The sequence below is a fragment of the Euphorbia lathyris genome, chromosome 6 (assembly GCF_963576675.1).
Source record: "Euphorbia lathyris chromosome 6, ddEupLath1.1, whole genome shotgun sequence".
NCBI lineage: Eukaryota > Viridiplantae > Streptophyta > Magnoliopsida > Malpighiales > Euphorbiaceae > Euphorbia > Euphorbia lathyris.
Window position 1 is genome coordinate 82,236,893 of NC_088915.1, and position 13,848 is coordinate 82,250,740.

A 13,848-nucleotide genomic window follows, 5' to 3' on the forward strand; every position below is an offset into this window, starting at 1 on the left:
GTTAAAGTTAGGATGATTTCTCCACCCAGGATTATATGTATTGGAGTAAGGGTTATTAGGTTGGTTTTGCCCTTGGACAAAATTTACCTGTTCAATTTCACTCATACCTTCGTAATCCACATCTGTTTGGATTGGCTTACCATTAGGATCACACGGTGCCATAAACCTATCAATTTTGTGCGATAAGGCAGAAAATTGGGCTTGCAACATCGCTACTGGATCAAGATTCACTATACCTTTAACTGATGATGTTGTTGAGGATGATGGTTTCGCTAATGGTACGTGTCCACGTTCCGCGGGCCACATACTGCTATTGATTGCCATTTCCTCCAAAAGTTCCCTTGCTTGGGCAGATGTTTTCTTCATAAATAACCCTCCAGACCTAGCGTCCAATGAACCTCTAGTTGTAGGATTTAGTCCATTATAAAATGTTTGCATTAAAAGTTCAGCGGGCAATTGGTGGTGTGGGCATAAACGTTGAAGTTTTTTAAAACGTTCCCAAGCCTCATAAAGAGTTTCATTATCATTTTGAGAAAAAGATGTTAACTCTTTAATGACTCTTGCGGTTTTTGCTAAAGGAAAATTTTTTGATAAAAATGCTTGGGCTAATTGTTCCCAAGTGGCAAATGATGCGGCTGGCATAGAAGTTAACCATTCTTTGGCTCGATCCTTCAAAGTAAAAGGAAAAAGGCGAAGTTTGATTGCTTCTGCAGTTACATCAGTAATTTTAAAAGTGTCACAAATTTCTAAGAAATTTGTCAAATGGGTATTAGGATTTTCGTTAGGTAACCCGTAAAATGTTACGTTATTTTGCAACATATTAAGCAACGCAGGCTTAATTTCAAATTGGTTTGCATTAATTTGGGGTCTAACTATACTGTTTGTTACACCGGCCACTCCTGGCCTAGCGTAATCCATAAGTGTGGCCATAACTTCGGGCTCGGTAATTCTAGTTTTTATTGGGGTTTTGTTTTTCTTTTTCTTTTCTTTCTTGTTCTTTTTAAGAGTTCTTTCAATTTCTGGGTCAATAGGAAAAAATTCTCTTTTTTTTAGAAACAAAATATAAGATTGGCTGCCGAACTTTTGAATGCAACAAACATTTCAGACATCCTTGATTTTTCTTTTCGATTTTTTTATTTTAAGGATGAACTTCCTTTCGAATGATATGAGCAGATAAGAACAATGACTAGTGCAGATATTTTATAAAAAAAAACTTGTAGAACTGACTTGCTTATCAACTTTTAAGATTAAGGTAAAAGTTAGTGTTTGGCTAAAAGGGAAAACAATTTAGTGTGTACAACAAAGAAAAGGTTAAAGGCTCAAACTTGGCTATCTAAGAGATGAAAATAAAAAAGGTTAGGCTATTTAAGTCAAGTGGTTAATCCTAATTGCCTTCCTCACTTCAATGTCTGACTAAAAACGTGTGGTCTTGAAAAGCATTTGATGCAAATTCTAGAGTTGCAAACCAAGTATGAATTCACACATAATAAAAAAAAAATTGGAGCAAACGTTAAACGTTGATGTTGTTTAAGCAAATTGCTCCATTGGCTCAAAAGCTCACAGAAATTGAGGGTAACTGTACCAAGCTTTGCATACTTTTCAATCAATTTGATCGCTTCAATTAAAATGGATTACTCAAAATAAAGACTACCAAATCAACTGTTACTAAGTCCAACACTCATCATAAGTTTTAATTGATTTCGATAATACGAGCTAATTAAACTATCAAGTTAAGGAGAATATGATTAACACGACTTGACTAAAACACAAGCTAACTAAATGCAAATGAAAACAAAAAAAACAAACTAAACATAGAAAACTCAATTTAAAATGAAGACTAAAATGCGAAAATTTTCTCCAAAACACATATCATAGTAAAGGGGGACCGGAGTATCGCTACCTCGTAATCCGGTCAGCAAAGAAAAGTCTCGGGGTGAGATCGTCATCTCCCCAAATGGAAGATGAAATGTGTGGGTTGAATCCACCCACCTCTTGCAGAGGGCGCACAGGGCGCGCTTGTCACACACGCTGTTGGCATGGGGCAGCGCCAAGGGCTCAAAGCCCAACTCCCGCACACGGACTCTAACCGCCGTAGGAAGCAAAGCGAACCATGAATGGATGCCCTCGGTGGATCCCGAGATAGCAATAACCTAGAAGAAATAGTACAAATAAGAGCGGGACTTAGCTAGAGTCATTATTCCTCAAGGGCCCCACTTCTATATACGTCTAATGGAAATTCAGTTTAACTAGTTATTCTTTAAATTTCGTCTAAACTTAACTTAAAAATTCTTTTTGTTAAGATCGTCATTCTTTAGAGTTTCGTCCATAGGATCATTCGTATAGGATTTAATTTAATTTGTTATTCTTTGGTGTTCCACTCTCCCGCGTGCTTGCGAGGAGCTTAATCCCATTCAAGTTTTTGGTAAAGGTGGTTTAGTATTATTCACGTTTTTACTATTCACGTTTTCACTATTCACGTTTTCACTATTCACATGCATTATTCACGTTTTTACTATTCACGTGCACAACTCACGTTTTTACTATTCACATGCATTATTCACGTCATTTCACTATTCACGTTTTACCAGTCATGCAGTTTTTGCTACTCACATGTATAAAGTTCAAATTCTTTCCAAAAATCATAAAGTGTCGTTCACATGCATGAAAATTCGCGTTTTCTAGCTAAAGGACTCATAAGCAATTTAAATGTTAGCATGCAAATAACGTTCAAACGGGGTTGCTAAAACCTAGAAGTCTTGACAAATAAAAACAAAGAGGTACTTACCCGATTGATGTTGGTCTGACTTAGATGAGAAGCGGGGTTCTGGAAAGGAACGACGCTAGCCAAATCCTCAAAGACCACCTCCATGCCTTTCGTGCCATCGTATTTGCTCGACGCCATCGCAAAAATGCTCAAACGTAGTGAGAGAGAGAAGAGGAGAGAGAAGGTGTGGGGTTAAAATGAACCCCACCACCCTTTTATAAGGATGAAAAGTGGCAATCTTGTAATAAGGGAAAAAGGTACGATGTGACGTAAAGGTAAAAAGTAAATAATTAATTACCAAATGCACAAACCTCCGATTCGCAGTCCGTTTCAGCCTGCATTTTTGCCGAGTAGTGACCATTGTCCAGGGAGACGACTCCAGATGACAGCCAAAGTTTACAGAATAGTGGCACCAGTCAAAATACAGACAACAGTCACCAAGAAAATAATTTTTAGCTCGAAAAGATTCCAGACGAAGGGATAAGGTTATTGCTATCAACGATTTCAGCATGCGAGACAGTAACTCTAGTCGGAACATAGACGACGGTAGGTCGAAATCCAAAATCACCCGAGTGCGCACACTGTAGGGTCGCTAGAAAGAGCAATATTATCTGCGGTCGATTTAGAGACTAGGGTCGCTATAAAGAGCCATATTACCTGCGGTCGATTTAGAGACTAGGGTCGCTAGAAAGAGCCATATTACCTGCGGTCGATTTAGAGACTAGGATCGCTAGAAAGAGCTATATTACCTGGGGTCGATTTAGAGACTAGGGTCGCTAGAAAGAGCAATATTACCTGCGGTCAATTTAGAGACTAGGGTCGCTAGAAAGAGCCATATTACCTGCGGTCGATGTAGAGACTATGGTCGCTAGAAAGAGCTATTTTGCCTGCGGTCGATTTAGAGACTAGGGTCGTTAGAAAGAGCTAAAGAGAGACGGGTCGAGGAAGAGATTGAAGACCAGGAAGGAGCTTGCGACATGGAAATCAGGTATTTCCCCTCCCACTCTATATGTGTCTTTTACTTTAATATGTTTTCCATTGCATGTGTCGCATTAGCGAAAAAGTTTTTTTTCGAAAAGCACACATGTCACTATCAAAATAGGAAAGTAGGGGCAACTATAGACATCGAGTCGGAGGACCTGTGACGAAAACCCATAACCGACGGTTAAAGCAGTTGATTCCAATAATAAAAAATAATAAAAAAAACCACAAAAGAATCCTGAGGGATTGCGTGTCGAAAAATAGGAGGCTCGCAGGCGCCCAACGAACATGGGGCGTCGTCCAACGCACGCCAAAGGCGTTGGACGCACGCCTAAGGATCATTGGGCGAGGGCTCAACGGTGTGGGGCGAGCGCCCAGCGGCGTTGGGCGAGCGTCCAGTAACGTCGGATGCACGCCCAATAGCCTTGGGCGCACGTCCAACAGCGGTTGGACACGCGCCCGACCTGCGCTGGGCGTCCGCCCAGCGCCTGTTGGGCATGCGCCCAACCGAGGTTGGGCGTCCGCCCAACGTCTGTTGGGCGCGCGCCCATCCAAAAGTTGGGTGCACGCCCAACTTTGGGATCCGTGCCTATAAAAGGCACGGATCCCCATGCATTTGGAAGGGGGAATTTTGGAGAGCTTCTCACTCTAGAACATTTTTTAGAGAGAGAAAGTAAATTTTTGGGAGAAAACATTTTTTTCCTAAAAATTGAAAAATCTCCAAAAAGTTAAATATTTTACAAAAGCACAAAAATATCGAGAAACCATAATTCGTAGAATCAACCGACTTCAGCTGTCAATACCGATCTTGAGGTATTATCCGAGGACTAGACTCGTTTAATTTATTTATTTCGTTTATTTATTTTATTTATAGTTTTTCCTTTATTTATTTATTTATTTAGTTACTTATTTATTTATCACGTTTATTTATTTTCCCGTATTTATTTAATTCCCGTCTCGTATTAAATAAACGTTTTTGTTTTAAGTAAAAATAAACCTCGTTTTAACGTCCCAACACGAACCGTGACCCGATTTAAGGGTAGTTCCGGACTAAAACGTTGTAAATATAGAATTTAAAAAGTTTTTTTAATTAACGTTTTAAAATAAAACATCATTTTGGGAGGCTCCGCTATAGACTATGACTCGATTTGGGTTGTTCGGGGACCAAAATGATAGAATAGAGTAGATCTAAAGCTTTTTAATACATCTGGAAACTGTTGGACTGTTTCTGTAATTTGCCGTTTTCTGTCACTAAAAGCGGTTTACCGACAGATTTTCCGACGGTAAAGCTGCTGGAATCATAAAAATCCCATTTTTGAACCTTTTTCCTAACTTTTTGACATTTGAACTTGTATATATGTGTATATAACTATGTAGTATATTTATTAAAATTATTTTTGGGGGTATCTAACTAATAATTTTAGGTATTTACATTTGGGCATAATTTACATTAATTTGGTTTTTGTAAAACTATATGTATATATCCATATTTTTCTTTAAAAGTATCAAGACCATATTACTTTATTGTTTTGGGTGGGTTATTTCCTAAATATTTATTATGTATAAAAACTATTTTGGGTTAAATATAGTTTTCTTATTCATGGACTTTATCCGTCATTTTTACATGTTTTCAAATTAGAATACAAGTATATTATATCTAGTAGTATATTTATTACCATTTTTACTTATTAATAACTCTTCTATATATTATTATTTTTCTTATCTTATTTTTGATCTATAAGTATTACTATTATTTTTACCATAATATATATTTATATATATTTTTTTTGCTAGAAAAGGAAAGGAAAGCAAAGCAAAACAAGCAACTACACCGGGATTAGCCTAGGAAAGCTAACCCCAATCCTATCCTCTAAAAGAAGAGGAGAAAAAGCGATAAGGGGAACGGTAAGGGTAGAAACACCTAACACCCCCTCATGGCCTGCCGCCGCCAAGTGATCTGCAACACGGTTCTGCTCCCGGAAAATGTGGCTGAACTCAAGGATATCAAATGAGGGGCTAAGCCTCTTAATAGCTTTAATAAGGTTGCGGCTATGAAGACCTATGGCATGACTACCCAAAATCATATTGATGGTCTCCAAGTTATCTGACTCCACAGAAAGCCTCTTAACACCCAGCCTAATCGCCAGCTGGATCCCAGAGAGAATGCCCCAGAGCTCCGCAGAGAAGGAAGAACCCAAACCCAAATTCTGGGTAAACCCAGAAAGCCAGGCGTCTCTCGCATCCCTAAGAACACCTCCGGCAACAATCTTACCATTACTGAGGCAGGAACCATCAGTATTCAGCTTCACAACCCCCTCTCTCGGCCTGCTCCAGCTCACGAGGTGGACATCACTACTCGGGGAAGATCTGGCAAGGGACTCACCTTTGAAACTATCAATAATAGAGGAGAGTTTCTTCAAGAAGAACTCAGCTAAGTTAGGCAAGAGCACAGCTTTATTATCAAAAATCTCCTCGTTCCTCCATTTCCACACTTGATGACAGATAATGGCAAAGAAAATGTCCCCATGCTCCATATAAGACAATAACTCTCCCCTAATACCATCTGAGAACCAGTCGTTCACAGAATGGGACATGAAGGAAGAGAAAGTATGATGAGGGAGAATTTTCTTCCAAACCTCTTCACTCTTAGGGCAATCCCTAAGAGCGTGGCACAACGATTCAACATGGCCTCTACATCTACCGCAAGCTCCAGAGGTCACCAAATGCCTTCTGTATCTATCTGAGTTAGTAAGTAATCTGTCTTTAATGCCCAGCCACAGGAAGCTCCTCATGCGGTAGGGGATTTTAAGGGACCAAATGGTCTTCCAAATATCCGAGGGATTATCAGTCCTGTTAAGGGAAAAAGCTTCAAAGGCAGATTTGCAAGAATAGACTCCATTGTTAGTCAGCGCCCAGCAATGCTTATCCACGTCTTCCTCTTGATTACTCACCTTCACTCCTCTAATTCTAAGGAGAGTCTCAAGGCTAAAGAAAGAATCAAATTTAGGCCAAACCTAGTCCCCTTCAGAGTCCACCACATCGGCTAACCTCCAGTTTTGGATATCACTAGGCGGGGGGGAAGTGCACACATCCACTAAAGGTTTATCCCCAATCTAGGTATCAAACCAGAAGCTTATGGACTTACCATTACCCACATCCAGACCAACCCCCGAGCAAAACTCAGCAAAAACGGCGCTAAGCCCTTTCCAGAGGAAGGAACAATTGATAACTCTCTCTTTCGGGCCCCCAAAGATCTTATCTTTTCGATACTTACCACAAAGAAGGCGAACCCAGAGAGAGGAGGGGCATTGCCACATACGCCAAAGGAGTTTCATTAATAAAACTTTATTATTATCCTTAGCTCTCCTAATGCCCAAACCCCCTGAATCTTTGGGCTGACAAACCTCACTCCAAGGCACCAGGTGGATCTTTCTTCCCTCCGCAGCTTCCCCCCATAGGAATCTTTGGTTAATCTTATCAAGATCATTAAGCACAGGATTCGGAAGCTGACAAGCCTGCATGATGTGGTTGGGAGCAGCGGAATTCACAGATTGAATTAAAGTCATACGGCCAGCGAGGGAGAGAGTCTTGGCTTTCCATGTGGCACACCTCGTATTGGCTTTGTCCAAAGTATCTTTAAAGGAAACTTTAGACACTCTCTCACTATGGAGAGGAATCCCCAGATACTTCCCAAGAGAATTAGTAAGAGGAATACCAGACAAATCACTTAATCTTTTACAAATTCTCGGATTCATATTCTTAGAGCACATCATCCTAGATTTCTGGATATTAAGTCTCTAACCAGAGGCCGAACAAAAACAATCCAGAATATCCATAATGACACTCAACTGCTCCTCATTACCTTCAAGAAAGATAAGGACATCGTCCGCAAAGAATAAATGGGTCACTTGGGGACAGAAACTGTTGATGGCCACCGGGTGGAAACTCCCAATATCAATGGCATCTTGAATAAGGTGGGACAGCCTCTCCATAGCAATACCGAAAAGGAAGGGACTCATAGGATCACCCTGACGGATGCCCCGACCCGGAGAGAACTCCTCCGACATATCCCCATTCACCATAATTCATTAAAATCATATTTATATAAGTATGTACATTTATTCTCCTTTTTGAATTTCCTATATGTATATATTTTAAATGTACTTGGGTTGGGCGGATTTAGATTTAATTTGTTAATTATTGTAATCATATTCAAATAAAGGTTAATTGAGTGAAAAAAGGGGGAAAATAAACCACAAAAAAGAGATTTCAACTTGATTATTTAAACTAAAGGTTTTTAGAGATTCCAAATGTAAATAAAAGGTTTTTGGTTCTTTATCATTTTCAAACGACTTCCAAAATATCACGTTTTGAAACCTTGACCCATTCCAACGACGGATTAAGCAAACCTTGTAATTAAAATCGTTTTCCTTGTGAATAATAGAGTTTTGAATCGTTTTCCTAACTAAACGGTTTTGTACAAAAATAAATGGACTTGTATGTTTAATCACGTTTTCGAGTTAAAACTTCTTATGCCACGTTTTCAAACGCTCGAGTCGTTCCAACGGCGATTCGAGTGAAAAGCATGTAAATCAACGGGGTTTTGAAACGTGCTTAAATCGTTCCAACGGCGATTATGGCATGGACCATGTAAATAAACCTTCTTTTGGGGATTGAGATTATTGTAGATTTAATATACAATATAAAGCATAACTCACGTTGTAAATAAACCAATTCTTTCTTCTATCTCCCTCTTTCTTCCATATACTCTAAATTCATGTAAATGGATGATTCTTTACTAAAATGGCTTTCAATAATATATGCTCAAAACGGCTTTCAAAACAAGAAAGAAAAGGTTTCAAATGAATTTTAAACTTAAAGAAATATGTGATTAGTCCGTTAGCGCCTAACATGCTAAGTAGGAGGCCGATGGTTCAGAACCGGGCGATGTCGGGGTGTCTAGTAGCCTTTCTCCGGAAAGGAGCTAGCCTTCTCGGCTCATACCCAAATTTCTCGAACCTTCACCGGTCTCCCGCAAGAGATCAGTGTTCATTTCCCATTCGTGGGTGGCGACTCTTCCATACTCCGAGCTCCGGCCCTGCCGAGCAGCTTGATTCTGCGATTGGTTGCTTTCGGCGCCAGTCACAGCATCTGTCGTCAACGGTGTCCACCCCCTGGGTCTTCCGGACGAGGCCGCGGCACCTACAGCTGCTAAAATGAAATTCATTAAAATCAGCTACATAATCTTAATCTTAAAACATAATTATATATCAAATAAACTATAAAACAAAATATAAACAAAAAACATACTCATTCACAACATACATCCATACATCTGCCTTTGGCAAACGCCTTCTCAACGGATCCAACCAATAAGCTCTAAAATTCATCACATCGATAACTGACAACGTCCAGTGTCCACTGAAAATAATACTATTATTATTTCAAAATAAAGAAAATTACTTATAAAATATTAAATAAAATAACTAAAATATTCATACCCTGTATTATATGGACACAAAAAGATAGACTTATCCATCGTGGACATCTTCAATCGATTCATCAACTCATATGAGCGCTGCTTTGCTGTTTTAGTACTTCCAATTGAATAAGTGTAATGAGGATCAACAAAATAAAACAATTTGTCCATTCCTCTTTTCTTCAACAAATTAAACAAGTAGCTACATAAAAATACAAAAGTACATAGTAAGAATCAACAACAACTAATATAAATAAAACTATAATATTTCAAAAATAAAATACCTCATATAGAAAATTATAACGTTGCAAGTTATCTCTTCCATATGAACCATAGAATATATATCATGTCTCAACAATAATGCTTTAGCAGCATGTCCAAACAATTCTTCACCAACAATATAGCTCACAAAATTGCCTTTCACCAACTCCGAATTAGCCCATTTGCACAGAATCTGTAACTTATCTAGAATATTTCTAGGCAAAGCTTGCAAATCTACATCCACTGCATCTTGTATCACCACATTATCAACTTCATCATCAACAACAAACATGTTGACAAAACAAACCACCTTAAAACATAAAAAAGGAATAACATAATCAGAAACATAAAACGTATGTCCTAAACAATAAGGCATATGTTCTAAAATATAACAAACATTAAAAAACATGAACCAAATATAAAATAATTCTTATCACATACATTACTTCAGGATCAGAATTATTCTTCACATCTGTAATATCCACTTTATCAACAAATTTTTTTGCTTGTGTAGATCCACCTTCAGCTCCAACAAAATCATGCAACTCTTGACTCAACAAATTAAAATTTGGACAAGAATAAATTTCTTCATTGGAGTTTCACTTTCTCTCTGATCTTTCTTCTCTCTTTTTATTCTTTCAACTAAAGCATCCATCTCATCAAAAAATTCAGAATTAAGATAAGGATGACTATCTTGACTAGACAAATCACATTCAAAATCTCCAGTCATTCCTGTATCTTTTTTACTTTCCGCTTTGTTCTCATTAACAACTTCTTCTTTCCCTCATTCACTTTGAGTAACTGGATCTTCATTGCCTCGAGTATATTTACTCCATAAACTCTTGATCACATTACCCATCTCAACATTTGTACCATCTTCACCAAAAACAACATTAGCTTCTTTCAACATACAATACATTTTATTAACTTTAGAACCCAGTTCTTTAGCTAATGATTGGAACTTAGTAAGAAATTCCTGCATATACAAATCCATAATAAAAAATAGGACATGTTATAAATAATAGTAAGCATGTTCTAAAATTTAATAAGCATGTTCTAAAATTTAATAAGAATGTTCTAAAATTTAAAAATAAAGGGAAAGCTGTAATAACGTACAAAAATTTCAGCTGGTCCACTAGAAGAAGCTTCTCCACATTCCTTCCTATTGGCTCCTTCAGCATCTTGATTATCTTCATTCCTATTCGTTGCTTCTCTTTGCAAATTTCCTTCATCCCCATCCATACTTTCTCTTACCAAATTTTCTCCTACCAATATTCTCTTTAACACAATCCTACTTCCAAATCCCCTCAACTTCTCCAAAGCCATCCTCTTTTGAATTCATTCTTTATTCCAAACAGATATCAATGGATAATCTCTTGGATTAACAACATTAGCTCGTTGAAGCCTATCAAAATAACTTATCTAGAAAAAAATAACAAAAATGAACAAGTTATACAGAAATTAAAAAATAAACAACCAACAAATATTGTCAAACACATAATCAAAAAAAGAAAATTATACTTACCAACAAGAAAGGAAGGGGGCCTGTGAAAAAAGTAGGACTCTTCTTCCAATCACTAACAGAACCCAACAAATGCTTATATGCAAAAGAACACCAGTTCAGATTTGCAATCTCATTAACATTCCTACAACTATAAAGAAATTTATAGTTCATAGTCTGGTTCTTGGTTGAACGAATACAACAATTCACAGCACAAAATACAAAATGCAATAAAAAGTCATCACATAATGGTTTCGTCTTCAGATCATTCAGCTTAGCAATCACAGTACTATTAATTGGACTTCCACTCTCAAGTCCAAAATAAGACCTCCATTGAGCAAAAAAATATGAACAATCATCTTCCCCAACATCTTGTGGCTCCTCAATCTCTACACCTCCACAAGGCAAGCCATAAACAGCTTGAAAATCTTCCTTAGCAAACTTCAATTCTTCACTATTATCCAGCATAATGCTACACCTATCAACATTAAAACTATTGACAAGTCTTTCACAAAAAGAAGCATTATGAACATCTAAACTTAGATCCAAAAAACCACCAAATCCAATCCGTCTAATTGCATCTTTATGAGTCTCCGGGATATCATTAAGAATACCCATAAACTGTTTAGGAGGTATTCTTTGACCAAGAGCAACCTTATTCCTTTTAGAAATATTTTCATCATCACCTACACTAACAACCTTCTTCCGCTTCTTTAAAAACCTAGAAGCAACAGATATGTTTCTTGCAAACTTATTTTTCTTTACCTTCCTAGCATCAACAGAAGGTTCAAAAACTTGAGAAGAATCAAAACCTTTGCTAGATTGACTCCTTGTTTGCCACCTAAACGTACCTTTCCTAGATTGACTACTTGTTTCCCGCCTCAACGCACCTTTGATAGATTGACTCCTTGTTTGCCGCCTCAACAAATTATTAGATGGAACGACATAACTAGAGAGAAAATCATTATGAGCAGGAATGGCTGACATTGAAGGCCTTTTAGAAATGGAAGGTCTTTTAGAAGTCATCTTAAATCTTCTAGATGTATGTCTTTTTGCACTTGTATCTTCAACAGGAACAACACTCTTACCTTTTTTCTTATTTTTCATATCTTCATCATAACCATATTCTTCAATAAGTTCATCAAGCAAATTCTGATCAATCACATTACTTGGAAAAATCTCTTCTCCATTGCCGCCCATTTTCTACAAAAAAAAACAGAACATATACTCAACATTTTAGAACAAACAAATGCAAATATAAAACAAATATAGAACAAAACATAAAACAAATGCAATAACTCATCAACAGAACATATGTTCAATATTTTAGAACAACAAATGCAAAAATATAAAACAAAACTAGAACAAACATAAAAAGGTTCTAAAACTGACTACATTTGAATACAAAAACCATACAAAATCATACCGCAACAAACTTTGAAAGTTCAAACAAGCAAAAACCCCAAACAAACCAATATCTCATTAACATACCAATTGTTAAAAAATTTAGAACAAACACATGCAAATATAGAACAAACATAGAACAAAAATAAAATCATTTTGAAACTCACTAAATTTGAAAATCAAACCACAACAAACTTACAGATTTCAAACAAATGAAAAACCTACAAATCAAAAAACAACAAAAATTAGGTATCAAAACTTAAAAATAGAGAATAAACATAAAACAAAACAATATCCCATTAACAGAACATACGTTCATAATTTTAGAACAACAAATACAAAATATAAAACAATAATAAAACAACATAAAAACATTCTCAAACTCAATACATTTGAATACAAAAAACATAGAAAAACATACAGAAACTTCTTCATATAGTTCAAACAAACAAAACCCTAGAAAATAAAAAAAAACTACAGAAAATCGCTCTCAAAATCAACGAAAAACATAAAACAACAAAATAAACGAAGAACATAAAGCAACAAACCTCGTTCAGACGAACAAATTCACGGAAAAAAAACGAAAAAGCAAAAAATGTAAACAAAACCAATGAACAGAAAAACGAAGAAGATAAGCAACTAACCAAAGTTCAGAGGAACAAATACACGGTATAATCGATGAAATACAGAAAGAAAATCTTCTATCAAAACCAAAGTTGATCGACTGTAGAAATGAGAGAAGATAGAAATGACGAAGGAGTCGAGGAAGAAGTCGAGGAACGAAGAGACAAAACTTTTCAACTTCAAAGAGACGCGCTACTTCAAACCAAAAACTCACCGTTTTTGTTAAAAAAAAATACCCCAAAACGACGTAGTTTTAGGTGGTTGTCACCTAAAGAAATGTCCTCACCTAAGAAAGGGTTCTCACGAGAGCCCTCTCCTATATATATATATATTCTACAAAATATAAAAAATCTAAAAATGAAATTGATAAGAGGCCACGTTGCCTAATAACTTAAAAGTTTGGTCACATTCAAATGAAATAATAGTCTAGAAAGATATAAAAATCTGAAAATGAAATTTGTGATCTATAAAAAGAAGCATATAATAAGATCTTATATGGCATGGAATGGAATTATAGAATTATAATAGGCAAATAAGCAAAGCACATGCTACTATTAATTAAGCCAAAATGCATGTCGAGTTCCTTTCACTTTTTATGCATAAAATAAAAATTGGAGGTTTAATCATTTTATTACATTGAGATTTCCATTAATTTTTCAATAATAATTAATTATTTAATATCAGGTTAAGTAATGTTACACGCGTAACGTCGTCACCATCCTTATTATGGTCTAAGCCCAAGCATAATAAGGGTCAAAACAACTTCTGAAACGGCTTCTGACCCATTTCAACAACCCAGAAACAACCTCCTTGGTCCAAGCCCAGCAAGCGGCA

The 13,848-nt window shown here is 36.7% G+C and overlaps 1 non-coding gene across 1 annotated transcript; it reads left to right on the forward strand.

The window, feature by feature from the left end:
• Positions 1-454: 454 nt before the first annotated feature.
• On the forward strand, positions 455-561 carry LOC136234379 (small nucleolar RNA R71). Its single transcript, XR_010691264.1, has one exon. It is a non-coding gene; the product is annotated as a small nucleolar RNA R71 (small nucleolar RNA).
• Positions 562-13,848: the final 13,287 nt, after the last annotated feature.